Genomic DNA, 19,442 nt, shown 5'->3' on the forward strand with positions numbered 1-19,442 from the left:
ACTGAAAACAGCAAACAGAGAAATCCTGCCTGCAAGGAAAGAAAAGGAAGGGAAAGGAAAGGAAGAATGTTCACACGCAACGCAGTTTTCTTTATCTGTCTTGCACGCTGGCTAATTCCGGTGGCGGTGCAGGTTATTAACGTTATCTTCCTTTCCGGGAGACCGTGGAGGGATAGCTGAAGGATTAGCCGGGGATATTTGAAGTCACCGATAGCTTTCTGCCTACAGTGCGCAGTACAGCTGCCACACTAGTCCGTTAGCTCGGGATGCTAACAGAGCCACGGTTCCCCCTCCTCTGGCTAGGCGCATGCGCCGAGTCCATCCTTCGTGCCCTAGCACGAGTGGTGTTGCTGCCTTCAAGTGCTGTCGGACATATAGTGATTCCGAGAAGACGGCACATCTGACAGCGGGACCCCCCTTGGGGAAAAAGCAAAGAGCTCTCACTCTGCTCCAATTTCCAGGTACCACAGACGGACGTCAACGGGAGATTTGAAAAGATTTTGAAAGTAAAAGAAAAAAATTGCACACTAGATGGGTTTGCAATAGCACTGATGGAAAAGTTGCGAGAGCTGTCTTTCTCAAGGTTTATTTGGGCCACATTACACACAAACCAAAAGTATTGTTACAGGGGCATCAATTTGTGAAACTTTAATGTATTGCAAAATGCCATTTGCAACCAAAACTTCGAAACCCTTCTATATCAATTTAATTTCAGGGGTCCTTTTTCAGGTACTTCCAGATTTAGCACTATAGTAACGACATTTAACGCCACCTCATGCATTGTTATGCTTATGCTGTCTGTGTGACTGAGGCTTGCATTGGCAGAGCAAATAATGTGAGTGGTAACGCCCACTTTTGCAGCACTGAAGGTGGGCCAGTTTTCTGCTACTGACTGTTACATATTAAACTATATAGAGCTGTCACGTGGTACAGTGAATTTCCCCATGCTAGCCACCTGTCCAACTTCATTCTCTTGTTGATTACAGCCTATCTATGGGCTCATTATCTTCTATGGGATGAAGCATTAAGGCTCCATTATGTGATAGCTATCATCAGTGATTGCAAATGTTTCAGCCTCTGTGCTGGAAAATAAGTTTTTTTCCAGCTCTGTCCACAAACTACTCTACGCTGTGGCGTAAAGCACTATGGAAATTGTAGGCTAGTCCTTTACCAAGCTAAGGTCATCATGTAGGCCTACACAGTCTTGTACCCATGATTTTTTTCTTGTTTTTCTCAAATTTCAAAACGCAAATCCAATTTACCTATCCATTACTCTTACACCGTAAATTCCCTAATTGATTGAATGGGTGGAACCATATGGAACCCAGCTATTTTGAAATCTGGGTAGCCTACTATAAATTAACGGTCAAAACTCTTCCGGAACCTTGATGTTGTTATGACTATAGACAGTCTTTGGCAGATAAGAAAGACCCAGCATTGTTAATACAACAGCATGAATTTGCCATAGCCAAATTTCCCAGATGTGACATTAAGGGGGCAGGCGTCCAAAATCAATGGTGAAAGTGATATATTTTATCATGATATGTTACTGCTTGGTATTCTATGTAACTACTAACTAATTTGTATGTTTCTATTTTCACTCTCTGTTTAAATTTCTCTTGTCACACACTTTTATTTATCCATTGCAACAAAGATGTAACCATTCTACAACAACTTTTGACAAATTAATTAAAACATCAAACATGCCTAATTCCCATTTTCTCCTCTTTATTGTGCCCGTTCAGCACCAAGTAGCTCAGTGACCCTAGATTTCTAAAATAAATCAACAGACACCAACAAGTACTTTATGTTACTACATGGTCCTTGTTTTCAACTGAAAGCAATTGCGACTTCTGAAATTGAAAGCAGGAACTTCCTAAAACCACCTGAAGGCAGCACACGTTGCTGCTGCTGCTGCTGTTGCTACTCCACACACACCCAACCTGAAAGATGTCTTTGTGTGTGTGTATGTGTGTGTGTTTGTGTGTGTCTGAGAGAAAGAGAGAGAGAGAGAGAGAGAGAGAGAGAGAGAGAGAGAGAGAGAGAGAGAGAGAGAGAGAGAGAGAGAGAGAGAGAGAGAGAGAGAGAGAGAGAGAGAGAGAGAGAGAGTTCCCACGGTTTTATTTTATTAAAAAAGCATTGGATCAGACTAAACAGAATTAAAAAATGAATGGAGATATCAGTTTGTAGACAAACCTTCAGCTCACTGTCTCTTTGTGTTGAAGGTTAAAATGGCACTGCACTAGGCTATGTTTCATTACTTAGCTCCATCTAGGCTTATGGATTGGAAGCATCAATATTTCCATCAATATTCTGATGGACCAATGGTGCGTGTGTTCAACGGATGCAGATTGTGTGTGTGTGTGTGTCTGCTGTGTGTGGTTCAGAGAGAGAGTCAGAGGTTCATATGTATGCATTCGTGAATGTGACTGAAGAATCTCATTAGAGTGCATTACTGTACCTCAGAGACCGGAAATTCCAGAGCAACCAAATTTGGTGGATAAGTTTCAAATCTCCCCCACTACTCAACCAAGAAAAAGTACGCCGATCAGCCAGACGGTGGTGCTATAACAAGCAACTTTACGTTTTGTGCTCAGATTCCTTGACTCAAGTCAAATCCATTGCCTACAGGCTACTGTTTTTCATTTCCGCCAGGATAGTTTTTCCACTATTTTGAATTTTATGCAAAACCTATTTTTTGCTCTTTTTCTCCCACAAGGTTGATCAAATCTCCATGAAATTTTGCATGCAGCATATTTTAACTTCCTAGATTATAGCTATTACACAGAGTTTGAAAATCCAAATTGTTTGCCTGTGGGGCACAAATGAATTTCACAGCGAAGACATGCAAACAGGACGGGAGGCATAGGCATCATTTTTATTATGCTTAAAGCTAACGCAACCAAACCTGCTCAAGCTAAATGTTTGGGATGGCCCCAAAGTGTGGCACACATTCCTTTGCTCCATAGTGCCACCATCAAGCCGATCTTTTAATAACACGTTTTTTTTTTTTGTGCTTTTTTTAAAGCTGGCGCAATCACAACCAGACTTCACATACATATTTGAGATATCAGATCACATGTGTCTATATCTATAATGTTGCTGTGAGGACAAATTGGCAAGAAAATTGCGATATCTCAGACATCAGTTTGTGTTTTGTCTATTGGCCCTGACCATGCTGATGGCAGCTTGTGGCTGTATTATATGCTTTCATTTAGTTGTTGGTGGGAGGTTGCACATTATAGTAATTGGTATTGTGATAAACCTACGTTGCTATTTATTACACACTGCACTTCAATGAATGTCATTATTGTACAGAAGGATTATTTTTGGCTTTTGGCCCCTAAACATTTGGCCACCTCTACTGTAGATATGGATTGGAGACTCCGAATTGCTCACAGATATGAATGAGAGTGTGAGTGAGTCTGTGTTAGACCTGTCCAGGGTGTTTCCTGCCTTCTACCCAATGCATGCTGGGATAGGCTCCAGCTGCCCCATGACCCGAAATAGGAATAAGTGGGTAAAGACAATGAATGATATCTCTGCATGCAAATTCCTTTTTCCTGAGAGTGACTGCAGCGATAAATAACTGTATACACTGTATAAATTGTTGATGAATCAATATGTTCCATAGGGCAAAACAGTATGCAAATCTTAGTACAGGCCTATCTCTCTCTCTTTCCCACTCCTGTTCCTCTATCCCCCAATGCAAATAACCCTATTCATTATTATCATTACAGATTGTAGATAGATAGATAGATAGATAGATAGATAGATAGATAGATAGATAGATAAATAGATAGAGGCTGCTAATGAGGAGGCTGTGCTGCTTACTCTCCTTCAAAAAAAGGAAAGGTTATTACTATTAGTGGGGTAGAATTCGTGCCCGGTTCTCCACTTAGCAGAAGAGTGGGAGTCGCGTGAGTAGGTGTAGTTTATTATTGGACGGTGATATGAAAATACTCAGCTGAGTGGATTGTAAGGTCCTCAGTGGGGTGTGTGTGTGTGTGTGTGTGTGTGTGTGTGAGTGAGCATGTGCCTGAGTGGGCGTTATGTTCCAGGTTCAGTCACTGGTTCTGCAGCATGGCCGCTTTAAAGAGATTCAGCACTCTTATATAGAGCTGTGAAATGACTCACAACAGCCAGAGATGACATCATTATAATATTTATAGATGACAGAGAGAATATCTATCTATCTATCTATCTATCTATCTATCTATCTATCTATCTATCTATACAATGGCCTGTTTTGAAAATATAGAAACCCTTCAGCAAAATTGTTTTAAAGCTATGGGAGATCAGTTAAGTAGTTTACAATGTGATCCCATTTTAAATTCTTCTTTTAATTCAGATTATTTAATGTGTTGATAGATGATAGGCCTAATAGTTTTTATCTTATTACTTGTCATTCATCATTGGCCGTTTTTGCCATTTAGAGTTGTTGCTTGGGTTCATTGACTAGTTCTTTATAACTGGGTACATGCTTCCCTCTAGTGGTATAATCAGACAGTACAGCCAGAAATACCTGACAGAATAATAAATAAGAATTTAAATTGATGATCTGGCACAAATTCAAAGGCTTTCAAGGGATTTTTTCAAGGGAATTTAATTAAGAATACGGAACAGATTATGATACAGAACAGCAAGAAATGACACATGAATCACCAACAATTTATATATTTTTTTTATTTTCACAATCAAAGTTACAAAATACATAACACAGATTTAAAGTCACAATGAATTGAAAAATGTTTAAATTAAATTAAATTGAAAAATATTTATATATATATATACATGTATATTTTATACATCAGAATCCCATTACTTTTACTTCCTTGAAAACAGTACATTGTTACCTCATCATGTACCAGGAAGTGTAAATAAAAATTCCAACCAATAAAACGATCTCAGATTTTTTAAACAATCCCACCCCTCCGCCCCTCCCATCAAATAAAACTACCTTTCTCTCCTTAACTGATATTCCATTGTTTTACTGTTACGAATGATCCCTCTCCCCGTTATGTCCCTGTTTCAACAGGAAATCCCTCAATATAAGGAAGCAAGATGCTCTCAAAATGCCGTTTCATTGTTTAACATCAGTAGAAGACAGAAAATAGGAAAAGCAGTTTCAGAAAAAGGAAACCCATTAAAAAACAACAAATTAAATGCAAAAGACATAACCTAATTTGACAAATCCAGAGCAGCTCCATCACAACATTAGATAAAAGCAAGTCAGTTTAAATGGTTTAAAGGCACAAACATGCCCAACCCAACTGTCTCAGTCAGGTCATTCCAAGGCCTCATCACCCTGATGGAGAACACTCAATCCTTAGTTTTCAGTCTGCACAAAGGAATCATCAAAAGTGCCCTATACCACAAAACCACATGTTGTGATACACCAGGCAACTTTTTAGATAATGCTGTAGAGCAACATTGCTAAAGAAACTGCCAATTTAATTTCTGGTGACAGGAAGATTATCCTGACATATTTCCCAAAAAGACACCAGGTGAATGACAGCCTTAACAGATTCAGTTAGGACAACAAAGAGGAGAACACACATAGGGAAAAAGCCGACATTACAAGGCAGAACCATTTCTCATTTAACTGGAGCAAACTGCTACTGTCAACTAACCTCCTACAGTATCTCAGATAGTTCATTTAAAAATCAGACTGATTTTTGAAATGGTTTTGAATGGGTTTGATTCATGGTCTGATAACTTGATTGTCTCATAAACATAAAATTATATTGGGCAGTCCATAGTTGCAGTATGTAATGTAGTGCAGTGGTTCTCAACCTTTTTCATATCAAGGACCCCTAATTTAGTCCACATTAGGGCCACAGACCCCCATTTGATGAGATTTTGTCTCTCGGACCCAAATCTGAGAATATTTTTATTGTCAGATATGATTTTGTCCAGAATTCCATGACTATCTGTACTGATAACAGTGAAACTATGATCAAAATAGTCATTCTAAAATGACAAAATAATGAAGTTTAACAATTCATCAATTTGCTGGGGACCCTCTGGAATGCCCTCAAGGACCCCTGGTGGTCCCCGGACCCCACGTTGAGAACCACTGATGTAGTGTGCACTGTAGTTCAGTATAGAAAATGGAAATCATAACCTCTATACTTTGTGGAGATACAAGGTTTTTGCAAGACAAGAATGACGTGAATAGAATGTGGAGAAAACAAAACGGATCATTCATCTACGCCACAGTGATTTACTCTATTACTTATCAGCTGCATTGTGCGTGCGCAGCAGTTTCCACCGCAGTGTTTGCTTCATAAATCTATTGATTGGACCACATGTTCATATCGGAGCATGTCGTATGAACACCGGCACTGTGTGTGTGTGTGTGTGTGTGTGGAAGCTGTACTTTGTTTCTCACACTTGATTTCTCACTTTCCGCGCAGCAATCATGTTTTCGCTTACCGCCTTTGTAATTGCAAGTATGTCAAGATCAGTCAGTAGCACTCACACACACACACACATACAGACATACCCGTCCCACACACCCCAACACACGCATGCAAAATTTGCACAGGCACACACACACATTCATAAACACACACACACACACACCATTCAGCTTCATATTTTAATTTGGGTGTGGAGCGTGTAGTCAAAGTGCCCCGTGGGCTGACCGTATCGGGTCGTGACATTTGCATTCGACAGGAATCACATCAGACAGGGTTAATACTGGGGAGGAAGGAGGGATAGAAAAAAAAAAAAGAAAAAAAAACAGGGGGAAAGGTTTCCCTATCCCTCCTCCATCCCCTTCCCTCTCTCTCTCTCTCCCTCCCTCAATCTCATAGGCGAGGTGCTGAAATTAAAAAGGAAGAAATGCAATTTAAAGACATGGGGTAAACAATCACAAAACACTTGTTTCTGGAGGAGACACAATTTCCTGGTGCCTTGTCCAATTTCTTTATGGCCCGGAGGGCTGCCGCATGCGTTTTAACACCTGGTTCTACACCGCTGATTGTAATGCCGGTGTTGAATCAATCCATATGACATTTTGGAAAAACACAAGTATCAGGACATTTTATATATACAGCGATTATTTTCGTTCTCTTTTTTTTAGCGTTTTCATTTGGAAACGGCAAAGGTGCAAGGTGGTGACTAGCGCTGTGTGTGTCACCGCTATGCCTCCCAACTGTTTGAGGGAAAAAGAGGAAGTTTCAATATCCTAAACAAGTATAAATATGTCACATATCGCTGTCGTACATAGTATTTACTCTTTTGAGCATCAAGAGTCGCATGTACAGTAGAGTGCAAAACCCAATGCGGCACGATTACCAATGCATCTATTTCATCATTAGAAGTTTAATCCTTTTTAATTCGCAATATATTTATTCTTTTCCTTCCAAATGGCAAAAGTCAGAGGAGAGTTTGGTGTATTCCAGTTGTGAGGAGGCCTATGGAGGATGGCTTGCATTACATTTATGGTGCCCAACATCACTGCCACGAGGCAAGGATATGAACCCGAAACTGCTTCATATGCCTGCACTATTGGTCATTTTTAACCTTAAGGTAATCAATGTATGATCAAGGTATGATTCAGTGCATTTAAAGTCTTGAGAGAGAAAGAAAGGGAGAGAGAGGCAGATTGTGAGGAAACAGACATACAGCAAATAGATGCAGAGAGAGAGGTGAAAGATAATGAGAGATACAAAAATATGAACAAGATTGATAGCATTAGAGCGAAAGAGAGAGAGGAGAGAGGGCGAGAGAACGTCCGGGTCTTTGTGCCGCTATTATACCGCCAAACGCCTCGGGTCAAACATCCGAGGCAGAGTGACAGACGGGACCGTGGTTTGCTTCACACCACAGTAATGTTTTACCAGCCCCTGCGCCCGTGTCAATCAATGGCCGCCATGTTCCAAAACATATTCAACACACAAAGAGAACACTGGCTCGAGGAAATGGATTGTGCGCAAGATTGGCAGGGGACTCTCTGGATGTGTCAATCACCAAAGGCCCTTTGTTTTACCCCCCCCCCCCCCGTCCCAAGCTTCGAGAACAAAGGCCGTTCCCATTTGTTTCATTTTCCTCTGTAGGTGATATAAACACATGCGTTTGCTATTATAGATTTGGCTTTTTACTACAAAGATATTAAAAAAAAAAAGCTTGAAAAAGTGTAATGCTGTTGGTTTGTTCCAAGAGAGGGGATTTATGGCTTTGCAACAAAAACATAAGTCAACAGGTGGGAGTGGGATTCACAATACTCAGCTTTGTGCAACGTGCTTCTTTGAAAGCATTAATCTACACATTTCATGATATGCCGATGATACGCCGCGCTTCGGTGGGGTGGAGGGCCGTCAAACCGCTGGCGTTTGAAACCCGCGATTTCGCACAATGCGCATTTGAAATCCGAGAGAAGCCGCCTGTCCTTTCCCTGGCGTCGTATCTAAGCGGCTTCTCTCTCCCTCTCTCTCTTTCTCTCCTCTCTTGTCCTTTCTTCCCACCCGGGCCTCTCCAGGTGCCGCAGCTATCTCCGGGCGAACACAGGAATCCACGAGCCACTGTTAACGTTCCCCTTTGAAAGAGGAAGCCACTTTTGCCCGCTCTTCTTGGAAAAGCACCTTCCGTCGTCCTCTGCGTCCCTCGGGGGGGGGTGGTGCGGGGGGGTTTTTGTAACCAAAGCCACATGTCGGGCATGGTACAGCCAGTTGTAAGACAAGAGAGATCTTTGTGGCGAACACAAGCGCTTGGCTGTCCTCTCGCATGCCTGTCTGTCAGCTCCGCCGCGCCGGCCGGACACCTGTACAGCTGTAATTTTAAACGGGCGAAAACAAAGGCGCGCTACATACGGCGGGCGTGTCGAGGGAGATTACATATAAGGGTGCGTATGCGTTTTGTGTGTGTGTGTGTGTTTTTTTTGTAAAGAATTTAATAAGCTTCTGAAGAGTCCTGTTTGACGGGGCAACTCATCACCTATGGAAACCCTCCATCTCCAAACAAGTCCGCCTCTCAGGAATTGAGAACCAGATTGATTCACTCAATGAATGAACGCCACATATCTTTGGACGGGGATGACAAATGCGGCCGGAACATTACAGACAATGACCTTTGACCTCGACACACATCTGAAGCCAAGACCTGATTGAGAACTCTCTGAGCACTCAGTGACTGACGGACGGACTGGGTGGGTGAGGCTTTGATCTTCTCCTCATAGCCTTCACTTTCCACGGTGTTCACAATCCCCCCCCCCCCCCACCCTCCATTTCTCCCTCCCTCCCTCCTTCTCTCTTCCTTTCCCACCCAGTCTTCGCCCCGTCTCCATCTTCCTACCCCTCGCCTCCTTGCCGACATCCCTCTCTTCTCCATCCCTTCCTAAACCTGTAGAAAGAAAGAAAGAAAGATAGATAGAAAGAAAGAAAGGAAATAGAGTAAAAGGGAGGGAAAATAAAGAAAGAGAGAGCTACCAGTTGTTGTTTGGGGATGAATGGGGAGGTCATGGCTTTGGAATGTGACTGGATGATAGAGAGCAGGAAGAGGGAACAGATAATCTCTAGCATGCTACCATTGCGCGCACGCACACACACACACACACACAGTGGCACACTATCAAGTCTCTCCCTCTCTCTCTCTCTCTCTCCCTCTCTCTCTCACATACACAGAAGATACAGATACACACACCCTGTTATGCTATCATCGAGGGTCGAGTGTTGGTTGACAGAAACCACCGATCTGCCTCAGTGCTAAAACCCTGATAAGGCACTAGGACATCAGTGACCTGTATGTGTGTGTGTGAGAGAGAGAGGGAGAGAAAGAGAGAGGGAGAAAGAGAGAGAGAGTAAAGGAGAAAAGATAGGTGCACATGGGACAAGGCAAGGCAAGTTTATATATATATTTATATAGCACATTTCCTACACAAAGGGAATTCAAAGTGCTTTACACAAGGTATATAAGACATTAGATAAGAAATAGTAAGATAAATAATAATAATAAAAAAAAAATAAAAAAAAGTGTGTAAGAAGAGACAATAAATAAAGAATTAAAATGCATAAAAAGAATAAAGGTCAAGTTGCATAGGCAGTGCAGAACAAAAAAAGTTTTGAGTCTAGTTTTAAAAGTGAAAGTGTGGAAGTTTGTTCCAGCTCTGTTTAGCATAATAACTAAACGCTGCCTCAACCATGCTTAGTTGTAACTCTGGGAGTAGTTAGCAGACCGGTCCCAGGTGATCTAAGGGGTCTAGAGGTTTCATATGGTAAGAGCAAGTCAGAGATGTATTTTGGTCCTAAACCATTGAGCGATTTGTAGACGACCAACAGTATCTTAAAGTCAATTCTTTGACAAAGTGGAAGCCAGTGCAGAGAGCTGAGAACTGGTGTGATGTGTTCAGCTTTCTTAGTTTTAGCAGTGTTCTGAATAATCTGTAGCTGTCTGAGAGCTTTTTTGGGCAGACCTGAAAAAAGACCATTACAGTAATCTAACCTAATAGAGATTGAATGAGCTTTTCTAAGTCTTGTTTTGGCATGAATCCTCTAATTCTTGCTATATTTTTAAGATGTTAAGGGGCTGATTTTGTTATTAAAATGATGTGGCTTTTAGATCTGAGTCCATAATTACACTAAGATTTCTGGCCTGATTTTTAGCGTGCAAAGAGACAGATTCAAGGTGAGCACTAACTTTCAGCCTTTCTTTACGGGCGCCAAAGACATTTATCTCAGTTTCGTCTTTATTTAGCTGAAGGAAATTCAGGCACATCCAATCATTGATTTGTTTCATGCACTGAAGCAGCAAATCTATGGGACCATAGTCACTTGGTGAAAGAGCTATGTAAATGTGGGTGTCATCCACATAATTAAGGTAAGCAACTTTGTTATTTTGCATAATTTTGCTTAGCGGGAGCATGTAAAGGTTGAATAAAAGAGGCCCGAGGATTGAACCTTGGGGAACTCCACATGTCATGTTGATTTGCTCTGATACATAGTTCCCAGTGGAGACAAAATAGTCCTTGAACCAATTATGGACTGAGCCGGAATGTCCAACCCAGTTTTCCAGTCTGTCTAGTAGTACCATAGACCGCAGCACTAAAAAGCAGGACAAAAAAATTCCAAGGCCTTGCTTGGGAATGTTAAATATAGGATCTTTGTAGATTTTTGTAGCTTTTAAATCAAGTTAGTATTTTACATGTTTTGTCTTACCAATGATTTCTACTGTGTATTGAACAAAATCACAAGGTATACCAGATCTTACACCAGTACGTCCTGACACACCGGTTGAGAACCAGACCTTGAGTCTCGCGTCTCTCTGGTTTGTGAAGTGTAAAACAAGACGGCCAACATCACACAGTGTACCAGGTGTTCCGCTTCATAATTCAGTAGGAATAATCCATTATGTATATGATTTGGCTTAAACGATACTCGCTAAAAGGCGCACCCATCACTTCGGTGGCTATGTTATGTGTGTGAGAGCTGGAGTTACTTTCAGAGGAGGACCATAAAATAGACTCAGCTTTGAAATGTGTCATTCTAATGTCCTGTGACAGTTTGGTTTGTATTTGCGAATGTTCACTGCTGACTCCCATAGCCAGTGACAACAGAGAGGAGGTTGGAAGATGAAAAGGTGACTGTAACCAGACTGATTTTCTCTAGATAGGGGTACATTTTTAAGTTGTGGAGCAGACAGAATTACTGTAATACAGAGCGCATTTAAATGCTAAAATGCAGTGAGACCTCTTACTTTGTCCCTCCTTCCCTCCCTACCTCCCTTCTTTCATTCCTGTCTCTCTCGTTCCCTCTCTCATCCAGTGCCGGACTCTGTCAGAGTAATCTACAAGCCCCTCAATTAACGGCAGCAACACCAGCAACATAATCAGCCTGTCAAAAGGAAGCTTTGGCCCAATTACACCACACATTAAAGGGCCAACACGAACATTTTGTCAGCAGATGGGGCCAATGTCAACAAGACAAGGTCGGACACAAAGAGAGAGAGAGAGAGAGAGAGAGAGAGAGAGTAATAGGGGGTTACAATAAATACTTTGCTTGACAAGCGGATCGAAAAGATGGAGACAAAAACAAAATTACTCCCCTTTGATAGGAACAAGTGGTCAGGGCAGGGGAGGGTGGGGGGGCGGAAGGAGGGTGGGGGGGGGGCGTGGGAGGATGGATGGATGGCTCATGCCACATTTCCTCTGTCTAATGTTCTTGGGAAGTTTTTGGGAAGTGCCCTTCCCTGTCTCCACATCTGTCAGCGTGGCGACAAATGGGTTCTCTCTCCCTCTCGCTTTCTTTCTCTCTCTCTCTCTCATCATTCTCTCTTGTCGTCTATCCTGTTCCGTAAGCCAGATACTGTTTAGTCTAATTGAGCATCTGTGGTGATGACAAAGGTATCAAAGCAATGGGATTTTGCTTTCCTTCTCTCTTTTTCTGCCCGTCCGTCTGCGTGTCTCGCTCTCACTCGAGTCGTTTCCGCTTCTTGCCAAGGGGGAGCGGAGGTAGCTGGGTGCTGGTGGGGAAAGTGGAGGACTTAACGCTCTCCACTCCCTCATCGCTGACTGTCCTCGTGCCCTTGAGCAAGGCTCTCAACCTCCAGCTGCTCAGCGGAAGACTGGTTGTACTGGTGTGAATGTGCTGAGTCGACTTTATCTAAATTACAGTAAATACATTAAGGTTACAACAACTTGAACAACAATATGTGTTGTTCAAGTGGTCAGAATCTGTCTACATTCTTAGAAAAGTATGCATAGAAAAATGTAAAGAGCATTGAATCAACACCCAGACATCTTTCCCCATACATTTAAAATGCTGAATATAATCAGTGATGACAGTATTACAATAGGTGGCAACCAGGCATCATTTGAAAATATTTTTTATGGCACTTTTGTCATCATTTTTTTTTTTATATTTTAATGTAATTTTGATGCTGTTTTGTCATCATTTGAGGTTTTTCTCTGTTTATTTGACCCAATGCATCATCTGAATATGACTATGAATATGAGTTCTTTTGCTCTGTGATGTCTGCTAACTTTCTGTATTCCCTTGTGCTTGTCATGGTCAGTTAAGGTACATATAGAGAATTAAATCCTAACTTTTTGTGCATCTTTGCTCCTAACTGACAACCTATGTGATTTTCATTTGATTTGCAATTCATAATGGTGAATATGTAAAAAAAACACTCAGGATCATAGCATTGTTGCAGTTGCTTTACTTCACTATTTAATCCTTACAACTTTTTTGAACTAATAGTTTCTTTCTGACTTTTGCTCATAATGAAAAATGACTTGCCACCACATTTTAGATAAAAATACATTCTATATTTTCTTATCATATATTCTATACATCTGAGACTTGTCACCCACTTGTATGAAGCGGTATATCATACTGTTTTTTTTGCCAATGCATTAACTGACATTTATATGTTGCTGCAATACTGGCTGTGACCAAATGGAGGAGCTCTAGTGATGTACTTCTGACCACTGGGAAGACCACTGGGAGGACCAGAAGACAAACCAGAAATGTTGTGTGTGTGTGTGTGTATGTGTATGTGTACCCCTGTGTGTGTGTCTATGTGCTCTTCTGCATGTAGGCTATGTGTGTGTAGCCCTGCACAAATATGCACGTGCATTTATGTACATGAATTTGTCTTTGTGCGTCTCTGCATGAGAGCCTCTATCTGCATGAGTTTGTGTGTATGTCCATGCGTGTTTGTGTAGTGTGTGTGTGTGAATGCCCCTAGATTTATAGATTTTGTTTGTGTATGAGTGTCTATGTGAGCAGTAAGCAGCAGTATTACAATAAGTAGCGGTAATACACTATTATAACAATAAAGAACGCAAATGTTTAAGAAATGTTTTATTTCTTAATTGCTGGTGATTTTTAGTTCATGTATCAATATTGAGGTTAATTGCGGTTACAGGTGAGTGTTTATCATGTGTTTTACAATAGTTTCAAACTTTACTTATCCGTTTTATAATGTGCATTTTGGTGGGCAGTGCCAATTTTGCAGAACCAGCTTATAAACTATCCGGAGTGAAATGTTTGTGTGACTGCCTGCAGTTGACATGGACACTACAATGTCTATTTTCAAAAGGTTTCATTAGTTTGACTGTGATTTTCAAAGTCAGCCTGCTTAAGATGATACTTAAGGTTAGGAAGGTTCAGGAAGACTTAGCCTCTTACATTAGCTGAATTAGGGATCTGTAGTTCGCAATACCGACAACTGAACACAGGTAAAGTTCCTTCTTGAAAAGTTAATTCTGCTTGTTTGCAAGTATGTTAGAAGTTAGATTTTTAGACAAAGTTTTCAAAACGAAAGTCAGTGAATGGTGCTGATTATGCAGCCTCGTCTCATGAAATGTGAAATGAGCCTGATGTCCTAAAATGCAACTAACATGCTCCATGCACACAAGTAAACAAACTAAAGGATTCCATGGAGAAGACATGACTAGAAACAGTAGTTTGGCATTGAAATAGTGTGGTGGAAAGTAAAGGTGTGAAGGTCAGGGTGGTGGATGGGTGTCTACTTCAACTCTGGTGACCTGGGTTCAATTCCTAACTCATGTTAAGAGGTTTCCTACTGTGAGTTAAGTTTTCATTTTCACCCATAGCTTTCTTATTTAATCATGGCCAAAAGCTTTTCCCTAACCCTAACCAATTTGTTATAATTGCCTAACCTTGACCAAAGTTACTTAAACCTAACCCTAACCTTGACCTTGTTTAAGCTTAACCCTTAGCAAACCTTTTCAAGTGATGAACACAAACCCAGTGGTGTGTCCAATTGGTGCTATTGTCACAGAATCCTTTTGTGATAGAGGAGCATATTCTTGACATTTTTTGTGTTCACAACATGTAAACTGTGTGTCAGAGTTTGTAGGCCGACTCATTTTGTGAGACTGTGTTGGAGTATGGGTGCCCAGAACAGACAAATTTCAGTGGCTGACCATTTTTGAAATTCCAAAGATGTATGTATGTACACAAAATACATCATTTTAACCTATATGGATGTGAGGAAGTGGATCTAGGCACACAATCTCCCTTGCTTCCCATTGGTATTTGTCATTCCAGCTTATGTCATTTATTAACTCTGCAAGGTGATTGATATCATGCAAGATTGATAGCATGTGTTGTTCTGGCGACCAGAGAACACTATCATTCCAGGTCCAATGTCTTCTTTTAATTTGATGATTATATTTTACTCATCATTTCTCATTGAATTGAGCATATACTTTGCTTTGATGAAATGTTAAGGGTTCAACAAAACAAACTAATGTCCTATAGCAAGGCATTGTAGTCTCTACGTAAATTACCCAGGAGTCCAATGGGCAAGTGTGACATGTTCCATAATTCATAGTCATGAAAAACATCACAATGACTCTTGAAAACAGGCTTTTTTTGTTTTTCAAACTCTATGAAATTTTTTGTTTTAAAAAGTCTAGGTAATTTTCCACCGTGGCTGCACAACATGACACACATCACAGCAGACAGATTATCAAGCAGAAACATTCTTTCCCCCCTGCATCTGAAACCCAGCTGTCCCGAAGCCCTTTACATGCTGTTAAAACTGTCCCGGCACAATGCTTGACATTGGTCTTGCAGCAAAGAAAACAATGGCCCTACACGCTCCTATCAAACTCTTACTTAAATCCCCCCTTTTACCCCGCTTTCATTCTGTGTCATTCTGCCTTGTATCTGGCCAGGACTTACAAGTCTCCGGCTGTGACATAAGGGATTCCATGTTGTCCACTCCTAACAGATTACACGAGGACGCAAGACAAAGGGACAGCAACACGGCCTGTGCATTTATTTGCCTTGGTAAAGAGAGGAGGAGAGGAGAGAGAGAGGGAAGGAGGGGTGATGAGTAGAGAGAGAGAGAGCGAGAGAGAGAGGGGAAGGAAATAATTATGTGTAGACTCAGAGAACAGAGAGAGAAAAAAGAGAGGAGGAGAGAAAAAGGAGGCACTTCTTTTTACTCTCTCTCTCTCTGGTTATCGCTGGTCCAGGCCGGCGTCTTTATTCTACCAGGAGAAAATGCTAATCATCAATCTCAGGCTGCATGCTACGTCTCTGTTTAATAGCTGATAGGGAGTCTCCACAGGCTGCTTTGCTTCTTTGTTTAAAATGACATATAATGGGACTGAGCCTTATCAGTGTCTCAATGCATTCTCTCTCTCTTATTCTCTCTCTTTCCCTCTCTCTCTCTCCCTCTCTCTCTCTGGGATTGTGGTCCACTGTGAAGGAATAGGAATAACAGGCCAGGATTGATTTGGAGCCAGGGATAACTTAATCCATCAATTTAACATGAAATGAATATGCAAGAAGTGAGAGGGGGGGGGGGGGGGGGGGGGGTGTCAGCCAGCGATGAAAAAAAGAGGAAGACAAATAAATGAAAGGAGAGAGAGAGAGAGAGAGAGAGAGAGAGAGAGAGAGAGAGAGAGAGAGGTGTAACGGATGAGAAGGGGCTTGGTATTATTAGTTTACTTCCTCTAAAACCGTACCCTCCTCTTCAGTGTGAATCCATCACCAGTTGTTTTGTTTTGCTCCATATTTCAAAATGACAGCTACTACAAACGGTGAAAAATAAGTCGTGTTGGAGCCAAAATCACAATCCCAATTCACCGTGGCACACATGAATAAAAGCACTAATGAACATCCATTGCTATTTGTACCAGGTACATAATTTAAGATGAGTAAAAAGGAACAACGGATGATGTCGACTCATGATGCTATACTCATGCAGGTCAGTGCAATTGTGGCACTCTGGGTGTTTCAACTCCAATCAGGTGGAAGAAAAAAAGAGGGACATTATCTATTTATTTTGCTGATGAATTAAAAGCGGGTAAATGGTATGCCTAAAAAGACAGTAGACCTCCCTTTCTTCCTCCTTCGACATTTTGCTGAAGTTGACCGTTGATTTATCATTTTCTCGTGAAAAATGATGGGAAGGTTATTTAAGGACTTATGTAATGATAGTTGGCAAAGTAATGAACAGGTATGGAGTGACCTCAGTTTCAGAAGGTGTAAAGATATAAGAATGGCAGATTAGCAGGGCTACAGATTAAGTGATAGACGATGAAGCCGAGATGGTTGTCTACAGGTTTTATCTACTATAATGAAAAATGTGCAAAATTTATAATAAAATATCTATGTATGGACATATTGCCCCTTTTAATGTTGAATTAAATACAAAATTTTAAAAGCTTTGATCATCTCTGCATTAGGAAAAAAGAAACCTGCAGAATTGTATGTTTTTTGAAAGTGTTAATCTGCGAGATTCTTGTTTTTCTTGATTTTGGTGACTTGTTGATAAGCAGTCATTGCTTTGGTGTTCTGCACTGCATTTTCCAGTGATCACTTTGCAGTGTCACCAGTGCTGCTTTGACATCACTTGACTAACAGCAGCTCCCAACCCTACAAACAAGCATGGGCTTTGAGACTACTGAAGTGACTACAAATAATACAACAGAATTTCAGCTGGTGCCTAGCCATGTCTACAGAGACGGCAATATTTCAAAAGTTGGCTAACTTGCAGCTCACCTGCCCCAACATACCGTATTTCCTCTAATATTGGCCTGGGCCTTTATTTACCTCAACTGCAGAGGGTACCAGGCCTTTATTGGAAACAGGCTTATATTAGAGACAGGCCTTTATTTCTAATTCCCTCTGTTTTGTAAGTATATTTGCTCATATTTTAGTACGAAGCCTCCTTGGTTTCTGATCTGTTTCTGTTGGGGTTCGTTAGGTAGCCATTTTTTTTTTTACTGCAACGCATTACCGATAATTACGGTAATCGACGACAACACGCTCCAGAGACTTCCGCCGGCCGAGCCATCTAGTGGCATACTGCCATCTTGTGGCACTTGTTTGTTACTACAAACTACAGTTACATTATATAACAGGCACCAGGAGTTTACCGGTATCCACCGTTGTTTTTTCCTTTGTTTTTTTCCCCGGCCTGTATTTGGGGCCGGCCTTGTTCGTGTCGACCACGGCCCCGGCCATTATCGGAGACCCGGCTTTTAATTGACTACCAGCCACTATTAGAGGAAATACGGTAATAAAGACACTCAATGTAGACTGTGGCCAATAAACGTTAGCGAAACCTACCAGCCCTAAAGAAAAAAGCCACATCTGCATCACTCCTCAGTCCCTTCTCATCTTGGAGTGCTTTTCAGCATCGATGTTCACTCTGCTGTTGGCTCTGCTTGGCTTTTCTTTGTCTGTTCAGCCATGGTGGCTATCGCTGTTCAAGCTAACCAGTAAGCTAACTGTTCGTTCCAAACAACCCGCTGTTGCTGCTTCAGTAGACATTAAACGCATCACTTCCTGTGTTTTGGACTATTTCCAAGAAATTCTTAGTGTTCCTGGTATTTAGAACAGCAAATGTAAAGGCTTTCATTAAACTGGATATAGGTTGAATCACTATTGTGTGGTATCAATCAGCAATAGAGAGTAGCAAAAGTGACATTTATTCATATGAAAAAAGGTGAAGGGTAGGGATAAAAAATGTGAAAATAATGAAAAAGATCTCACACACACACACACACAGAGAAAGCAGTGCCTTCAAAGAAAGAGACAGTGGAGAGCCTGGTATTAAACTGACAGGTCAAGGTATTGATTACATAATCTGGATCGATGGCAGTTGTCTGATTCTCCTTTAAAACCCTGTTGAGACACTGCTGTGGCCCTTTGATGATGCTTTGATGTGTGTGTGCGTGTGTGTGTGTGTGTGTGTGACACAGGGGCGAGGGAGAAACACCCACATCCACACACCACGAAGGTATCAATCACCTTGTGAGTCCATCAAGACAGTACATTTGTTTCCCTTTATGACTACAGATTGAATTACAAGTCATCCTCTATAACTTATAGCGCCACACTGCCGCTCTGAGTGCTTAAGCCGGTAATAGATTCATAATGTGTAAAACTGTAAGCGAGCGTGTGACTGACTGTTGGGTTTAATGGCATTATCGTCGCCCGTAAATGGAGAGCATATTTTATACAGCATGGGATGTTTGAGGAACCCATCCACCATCCAAACCTGACAGGCATACAGATGAATCAGCAGTATTTCTTTTTTTTTTAATTATAAAGCCCCAGTCTGTTAGCTGTTTCAGTATGAAGCCCTCTGTTGAAACTGGCCCACCACTGTGTTTGGTTACATAGTGGGTCATTGGAGTGCAGATAGCAAGACTCCAATGCGATCTGGAGTCACTGTCTTGGGTCACGCCTCTTTTGAACATTTCGTACATTTTGTATATTAACCCATGTGACCCATCAAGTCTAAATGTTGTCAGCCTTGGACCTAAATTTTGAAACTCTAATGAAAACACTGCCACTCTTGTCTTAACTGTCCCAAAATGGACCTGGTCTCATGGCAGTTCGTGAAATAGTCACGAAATCTAATCTATCGATTCGTGTACATGGACACGATTTTTCAATTTTTTTGGTGACACTCAGCACGACTTTCAAACTAATGTATTTCAATTG

Source organism: Centroberyx affinis, unplaced genomic scaffold (genome assembly GCF_046629955.1).
Source record: "Centroberyx affinis isolate AG114_WGS23_722 - 3 ecotype Tasmania unplaced genomic scaffold, CSIRO-AGI_Caff_v1 ptg001294l_1, whole genome shotgun sequence".
Classification (NCBI taxonomy): domain Eukaryota; kingdom Metazoa; phylum Chordata; class Actinopteri; order Beryciformes; family Berycidae; genus Centroberyx; species Centroberyx affinis.